The sequence below is a fragment of the Myxocyprinus asiaticus genome, chromosome 21 (genome assembly GCF_019703515.2).
Source record: "Myxocyprinus asiaticus isolate MX2 ecotype Aquarium Trade chromosome 21, UBuf_Myxa_2, whole genome shotgun sequence".
In the NCBI taxonomy this organism is placed as follows: domain Eukaryota; kingdom Metazoa; phylum Chordata; class Actinopteri; order Cypriniformes; family Catostomidae; genus Myxocyprinus; species Myxocyprinus asiaticus.
The window spans coordinates 480,001-488,408 of NC_059364.1; the positions used below are offsets into that span (position 1 = coordinate 480,001).

Genomic DNA, 8,408 nt, shown 5'->3' on the forward strand with positions numbered 1-8,408 from the left:
TATTATTATTATTATTATATGAGAGAATTTCTATTGTTACCAATAATGAAAACATGGTTTACCTTTTGCATGTTTGACATTTGTAGTATGTAATGGAATTTTATAACTTTGTTCCTCTCCATGCATTACACATGCAGTTGAGTTTAATAAACATGTTTTTAACCACATACCCACACACACGATTCTGTTTTTATTACGTCAACTTTAAACTGTGTTTGCAACTCATTTTACCTCATTAGTGTGACATATTAGTGAAACGATAACAGAACAAATGATTACATTTTGATGAAAGATTATGATCTTCAGAATAATTTGCACTGATGAATCGTCTATAATATAACCGGTAACATGTGTTAAGGTGAACAGGGTCGATTCTGATCTCGAAGTTGTACTTTAAACAACAGACCTTTCCAATGAAACTGACGATACGAGCAGATGTTGTGCAGATGGTTTCATTTATTTTATTATGATGATGTCATTGATCAGAGTTTGATATTTACAGATCACATGACTATAACGCTCATACCAACGTACACAAAAGTCCACACTGTTGATGCTTGTATCAGGTGATCAGTGATGTCATCATGATTTGGTGGCGACAGATGGCAGGTTGATGAAGCTCTTCATGGGTGGTAGAGGTCTGGTCTTGCGTCCCACCCACCCGTCCTTCCTCTTCCACAGTCCACTCGATGGTCTGATGCCCAACCAGCAGTTCTGACCCGCCTTACCGATGATGCGCTTGTTGTGATCGATGTTTGACACTCGGCCGACCGTCGCCACACACGTCTCCAACACCTGAGAGGACAACATTGTTTATCCATAGCAGTAATAGTACAATTTAATTTAAAGATGAAAAAAAGAGAAAGAGACCTCATGTCACTATTACTGGTGACCTGGCAACAATATATATAGATAGATTTTTTCATTATTATTATTTATTTATTTATTTAACATATTTTTGGATAATTTCTGTAAGATTCAGTTTAGAACTACTCAAACGCACATGACTCCCAGAGACACAAAATAGCGGACAGCAACAGATACTCTGACGGGATTGGTCAGTAACACTTTTAAGGCGGGGCTTAGCGAAGGGTCAATTGGGCGGTTGTTTTGTTGTCGCACATAACCTGCAATTTTTAAAACCCTTGTGTTAACATATGGAAGCCCTGAACCGCAAGGTAGAAAAAATAAATAATTTCACTAGGTGGAATTTTTAACCCTTCTAACCCTTACCGCCTTCCTGAGCCTACAGGATGGCCCAAAAAAAACAAAAAACGGGGCCACAATGTTTGATTGCACATATCTTAAAAATGCATAAAGGCTTCTACGACTTCTACGGTCACTGTGACATCATTGAGCATGTTTACATACACACCAATACGCTGATTATTCTCTAAAATCAGCTTATTTAAAAAATCTGACAAAGAAAGAAATCCGTGTTTACATGACATTTGAAATAATCGAGTTATTCTCCACTTTTGACGTCAAACCATGAAGAGGCATGCGCTCAACACGTGCACACATTGGATGAGCCAGTAAGAACACCGGGTTAGGTGTTTACATGCCACGTGAAATCGCCGTAATGGGCAAAAATCATCCCGTGTCGACCGAGTTATTCACAAGCCGTTTATGGCCTTACACCGATAAAGGAACGCTGTTTATTGCGTTTACATGACCGCACCCGTTGTCGGCTTATTATTATTTTATTTTTTATTTTATATTTTGGATTTTTTCCCTTTTTCACCCAGTTTCCAGTGCACTTTTAAGTCCTTGTGGTGGTGTAGTGATTTGCCTCAATCCAGGTGGTGGAGGACAAATCTCAGTTGCCTCCGTGGCTGAGACCATCAACCCGCGCATCTTATCACGTGGCTTGTTGAGCACGTTGCCATGGAGACATAGCATGTGTGGAGGCTTCATGCTATTCTCTGCGGCATCCACGCACAACTCACCACACACCCCACTGAGAACAAACCACATTATAGCGACCACGAGGAGGTTACCCCATGTGACTCTACCCTCCCTAGCAACCGGGCCAATTTGGTTGCTTAGACCTGGCTGGAGTCACTCAGCATGCCCTGGGATTCAAACTAGCAAACTAGCGAACTCCAGGGGTGGTAGCCAGCATCTTTTACCACTGAGCTACCCAGGCCCCTCGCGTTGTCGGCTTATTAAGCATAATCGATGTAAGAACGTGTATGTATGTAAACGTGCTCACTGTGAGCAACAACTTGCTACAAATAAATAACTATATCTTTTAGCTACGTTTTCAGTGGCAGAAAACGTAAGTGCTTCTCTTTTGCCATGTGGCCCTGTTTTTTTTTTTTAGCAAAAAGATTTATTTATAGCAAGTTGTTGCTCACAATGACATAACAGTGACGTCATTTTGTTGTTTACAAAAAGTTGTAGAAGTACGACAAAAATCGTGCATTTTTAAGATATGAGCAATCAAACATAGTGGCCCTATTTTTTGGGGGGAACCCTCTGTCCTACACAAAAAAAAAAAAAATTCTCAGCAATTTTTATTTTACTCTGAAAAAAAGAGTGAACATGATAACTTTTTTTTCTAGCTAAAAATTAGCATGTGGTACCAACCTCGGCCACTAGGTGCCACTATCAGTAAGTATGAAATCTCATGCTGACAAGATGACAATGTGTGTGATACTTTATCTGTGGATTTATACATTTATAGTTATACTATAATACAATAACAAGAAAAAAAACACAATGTACATGAAATCCCACAATTAAATAAATATACCTCAGATAACATATGTTTCATATGTCTGTCACCTTGTCAGTATGTGATTTACTGATAGTGGCACCTGGTGGCCGTTGCTGGTACCACATGATAACTGTTAGCTAGCAAGAAAAAAAAAATCTAATTTGTTGCCTGAGAAAAAAATTCAGAATGTATTTATTTATTTATATATTTTGTAGGACACAGGCTCAGGAAGGCACTAAGACACCTAAAAAAAATGAAAATAAAAAAACGTTACCAAGTACCTTGTGGTTCAGGGCTTCCGTATTAACACAATAATTGATAGTGTTTACACTACAAATGCGCTGTGGTCACAAACGTTTCAGACCGACTTTGAATGTGATGCATTTAATTTGTTTGAAAGGTGCTTTATAAAGTTTGATTGATACTAGTGAAAATGCAGTTACAGAGATCAAGAATTACAGTTTTTACTGAACCCTTTCATTAGTTAGTCATAATTACATTCCTGATTTAAAGAATTCGTTTTTTAGCATTCGGCTTTGCCATACAAGTTACTCATTTCAGTTGAAGTCACATTGAAAAGCCAAAACAATTCTAAACTCTCAGCAATATTCAAATGAATAAATTACATTCAACTATACTCAATAAATCCTAATATCTCAATCAGATGTGATAAATGTCACTGTTACTGCAGCACGGAGACACATTAAACAAACTTAATCAAGAATCTGACATTATTAATTACTGCTGTTTATATACAGTATATTATTTCTAGTTCAGACGCACTCCTGTCAATCACACAGTTTTGAAATATATTTTTTCCAGACAGAATACTTACCGTGATTATGTATATACATTCAGTCCAAACATCTATATAAATTTAAATACAAATGTCCTTCACAAGCATCAGGCTAGCGTGCAATGCTGTTGTGCTGTGATAACGTCACGCACTTCTTCCTGATGCACAGACAATCTATGCATTTTTACCAGAGAGAGCAGGGGCGCATCTGATGTCATAGCGATTCCATTGGCTCATTGAACTTAATAATACGTGTCTTTATTAAACTAAAAATGAATCGAAAGACACGTCTTATGGGGGAATTAAAAAACGTACATTGAGTGTCATGTTCTTCATATTTATTATCATTTAAAAGCAACAGAATTTACATTTCATCCACTTTATTAACAACAAAGCACATGAACGTGAATTCCACGATATCTACTCTTTATCTCATAGCGGATGATCTACTATGAGAAGTGAGAACTGTCCAACTTGACAGCACTTATTTCACTCCTCTGACTGCAGCCGCCTACTCTCGTCTACTTTCAAGGCGAGGCGTTTGGCATCTCATACGAGCCTTCTGTCTCATCGCTTGACATGCCCACATCCTGTCGCCAAAGAATGCTGTCGCTCGTGTCGCCGGAATTCGCCAGCTCTCATAGAAAATGAATGCTCTCCTGTCGCTTGCAGCGACAAAATCGCTGACAGTGTGACGCCCCGTACACACATGCGTCGACTTTATCACTTGATGTCGCTAGTCTCTGTACTGTGAAGTCGCTAGTGTGCGTTCCTACTGCTGTCGCTCTAACGTTATTGGTGGACTGCACGTCTGGCCATGTGTTTACAAAATACGATCAGATGATGCAGCAGTGCTCACTGCATCACAGCATTAATAAGACGAAAGAACTATCAATGTACGAATCAAACTCACTCAGACTGCCGAAAATTTATTTTCCACGCATCATTGTTTATTATATTCATGTTTGTGGTTACAGACGAATCATATAGAACAGTGAAATCACTCACAGAAACTTTAACTTCTTCTCTGTCTTGCTTGTGTGACGCTCCTGTTCTACCCGCTCTGTACAGGACTCGAACCGGCGTCTCCAGCATGGGAGGCGGGTGCGCTAACAAGGAGGCTAAAAGCTACAGCCTCTAGCGTCAGTCGCTAGTGCACCTCTTGAGGTCAGGAGAGTGAGGTTTATACACATTGCACAGCTATCTATCAGCTGGCCACCATTACACTCACCCCCCTAAACCTCACTCCTATCCGGGTCACGGCACCATTGTGACACTCCTGTTCCACCCGCTCTGTATGGGATTTGAACCGGCGTCTCAGGCGGATGTGCTAACAAGGAGGCTAAAGGCTACAGCCTCTAGCGTCAGTCGCTAGTGCACCTCTTGAGGTCAGGAGAGTAAGGTTTATACATATTGCACAGCTATCTATCAACTGGCTCCCGTTACACTTGCACTCGACTCCATTGTCTCAAAGGACACACTGACACAGTCTTCACTCCTATTGGTTGTCGCTCCCAAAAGTCACTCTTCATTTGCATGAAGTTAAACTTCTCAACTTTGTCATGTCGCTTGCCACGCCCACATCTAGTCGCCAGAAGTCGCTTTGTCGCTGGAAGTCACTGCATGTGCATACGGGGCTAAAACGACATTAATTTGAAGTCACACAGCAACGAGGAGCGCTCGTAAAAGATCATTTTAAATTGTCTGTTTTGATGAACAGTCAGTTTTGATGATCAATTCATGCTCTAAAATAAATATTGCACATAATTGATAACTTTAGCTCTACGTCTGCTACTTTTGGTCATGAGATATTGTTGGTCAGTGGAGAAGTACATCAATCAGCTCAGTTATTGAGAGTCTGACTGGGTGGTTAAGTGGTAACATCTTATAAGAAGTCTCAGGTTCTAATCTACTCAGATGCAACTTTATATTTTAATAAACAAAGATTGTTGGGGGCTTGGGTATCTCAGCGAGTATTGACGCTGACTACCACCCCTGGAGTCACGAGTTTGAATCCAGGGTGTGCTGAGTGACTCCAGCCAGGTCTCCTAAGCAACCAAATTGGCCCGGTTGCTAGGGAGGGTAGAGTCACATGGTGTAACCTCCTCGTGGTCGTGATTAGTGGTTCTCGCTCTCAATGGGGCGTGTGGTGAGTTGTGTGTGGATCGTGGAGAGTAGCATGAGCCTCCACATGCTGTGAGTCTCCGCGGTGTTATGCACAACGAGTCACGTGATAAGATGCACGGATTGACGGTCTCAGACGCGGAGGCAACTAAGACTTGTCCTCCACCACCCGGATTGAGACGAGTAACCGCGCCACCACGAGGATTTAGTAAGTAGTGGGAATTGGGGAGAAAAGGGGATATAAAATTAAAATAAAAACAAAAAAAAACAAAGATTGCATCAGCACTTCAGTGGATGTATATCTTGAGTGGGGACACATTTGTTTGCTTTTTCTTTGCAATTCGACTGGAAATTAGCGCGAGCTGCAGAACACAAACAAAATCTCCACAAGATTTGTTTTACATTGTCCAGTTCTAAAAGAGATAAACAGCAGCTAGTTTTTTATTTTTACACAAACACGTTTTAATTCATGAATCACTATTAATGTCAATTAACTCACAATAACAGAATCTAAGATTTAAAGTAATGTGTGCCTTAATATGAACTTATGTCAAAATATTACTCCACTATCACCTCCACTGTTTTGAGCGTGTTCAGCTCAAGGTTGTTGTGACCGCACCAGACAGCCAGCTGATCAACCTCCTGTCTGTATGCAGACTCGTCACCGTCGCGGATGAGGCCAATGACCGTGGTGTCATCTGCAAACTTCAGGAGCTTGACAGAGGGGTCTTTTGCAGTGCAGTCATTTGTGTGCAGGGAGAAGAGCAGTGGAGAGAGAACGCATCCCTGAGGAGCACCAGTGCTGATAGTGAAACATGGGATGCTATATGAGAATTTATTAATAATAGTAATAATAATAATAATAATAATAATAAGGCAGAGGCTATTTGCACTGTGTAAATAGTGTTAGACAGATACTATTTGCACCTCTAATTAGATACTAACAGGGCATCACTGCAGTGTGTTTATTTAGAGTCCAAAACACACCCTACACCAACCTATCACTGCGAAGAAATCAACCTTTTTATTAATCTGTATATTCATTTTATTTATTATTATAAGTAGTATTAAAGAAAAATATTAAGAATGGATACAGGAAACAGGATGGGGAAAACTGTGTCAAAAAGCGGATTAGAACCCAGGTCATCCGCATAGAAAAAGCACATTTACACCATTTTAACATACTAAACCATTGCAGAGACACTCATAGAGCAGTTTATCTTTAATTTCTTTGTTTCCACCACACTATTTCAGTACAAATAGCCGCACTATGTGGCAGGTATTTACACCTAGTGCAAACAGTCACTATGATAATGATAATAATAATAATAATAGTTATATTATTGATATTACTGAAGTTTCTAATGCTTTCCATCATTAATACGTTGAGATGCGAGCAAAAAAGCACAGGCGAAAGCATCTTAACAGAATGTGCATGTGCGAGAAGTTGACGAGAGAGAGACCCTTCTAGACACGCCCCATCAGCTAGCGTGTTAGGACCGTATCAGTCAGTCAACATTTATTTAAACACAACATAAGTTGTTCCAAAATGCTGTATAATAGAGAAAATGAAACGCAATAATAAAGAGAAAAAATATCAAGAATAAAAAAAAAACCAATAAAACAGTATATACATAAAGATCACAAAAAATAAACATCAAACATTTAAACATTTTCAAAAGCTAAAGAATAAAAATATGATTTAAGGGAAGATTTCAAACTAGCTAACGATGAAGCAGACCTCACGTGATAGGGGAGACTATTCCAAAGTTTGGGTCCGGTCACAGAAAAGGACTGATCACCCTTGGATTTACATCGACAACGGGGGACAGACAAAAATAATTTACTGGACGATCTGAGCGCTCTGGTTGGAGAGTAAGGGTGGAGAAGGTCACTGATGTCACAGTGCTTTACACACAAAAAGAAGGATTTTAAAATCAACCCTGAACTTAACAGGAAGCCAGTGAAGAGATGCCAATATGGGGGAAATTTGATCCTTCTTTTTTGACCCTCTTAAAAACCTGGCTGTCGCATTTTGAACAGTTTGTAAGAGAGATAAAGCAGATTGAGAAAGGCCAATGTACAGTGAAATACAATAGTCCAGCCGCGAGGTAATAACAGCATGGATCACAGTTTCCAGATCTTTACTAGAAAGGAAATGTTTTATCTTTGCAACAGATCTGAGATGAAAGAAGCTTCTCTTAATAACAGCACTAATCTGTATAGCAAAAAGAGTCAAAAATGATTCCAAGATTCTTAACTTTCTTTTGTACATTGGAAGAAAGTGGACCTAACTGGGCGAGGAAGACATGGGACAGCCTAAAATCAACACTTCAGTTTTACCTTCATTTAACTGCAAAAAATGATTTGCCATCCAACTTTTAATGTCTTCATGGCACTTCAGCAGATTCTCAAATGGGCAGTTAGTGTCTGGTCTAACTGGAAGGTAAAACTGGGAGTCATCAGCATAGCAGTGATAAGCGATATTATATTCCCGAAAAATGTAACCCAGAGGAAGCATATAAAGGGAAAACAATAACAGACCTAAAATGGATCCTTGAGGGACACCACAAGATAAGGGAGCTGATGAACAGGAAATGGTCCTGTCTTTCAGATAGGAAGCAAACCACTGCCAGGACAGACCCTGGATGCCAACTACACACTCATTGCATTTGAGAAGGAAGTTGTGGTCAGCAAAGTGTTCAGGTAAGAGTGAAGCTGTGAATAAACGACTCTTTCCAAAAGCTTAGAAATACTTTTTATTGC

The 8,408-nt window shown here is 39.8% G+C and overlaps 1 protein-coding gene across 1 annotated transcript in view; it reads left to right on the forward strand.

The window, feature by feature from the left end:
• Nucleotides 1-160, forward strand: part of LOC127411926 (phosphofurin acidic cluster sorting protein 2-like) — an 84,484-nt gene extending 84,324 nt beyond the window's left edge. The window contains exon 24 of the mRNA XM_051647837.1: nt 1-160. This exon is cut by the window's left edge and continues 3,933 nt beyond it. The gene's annotated coding sequence lies outside the window, so the exon portion shown is untranslated.
• The last annotated feature ends 8,248 nt before the right edge of the window (nt 161-8,408 follow it).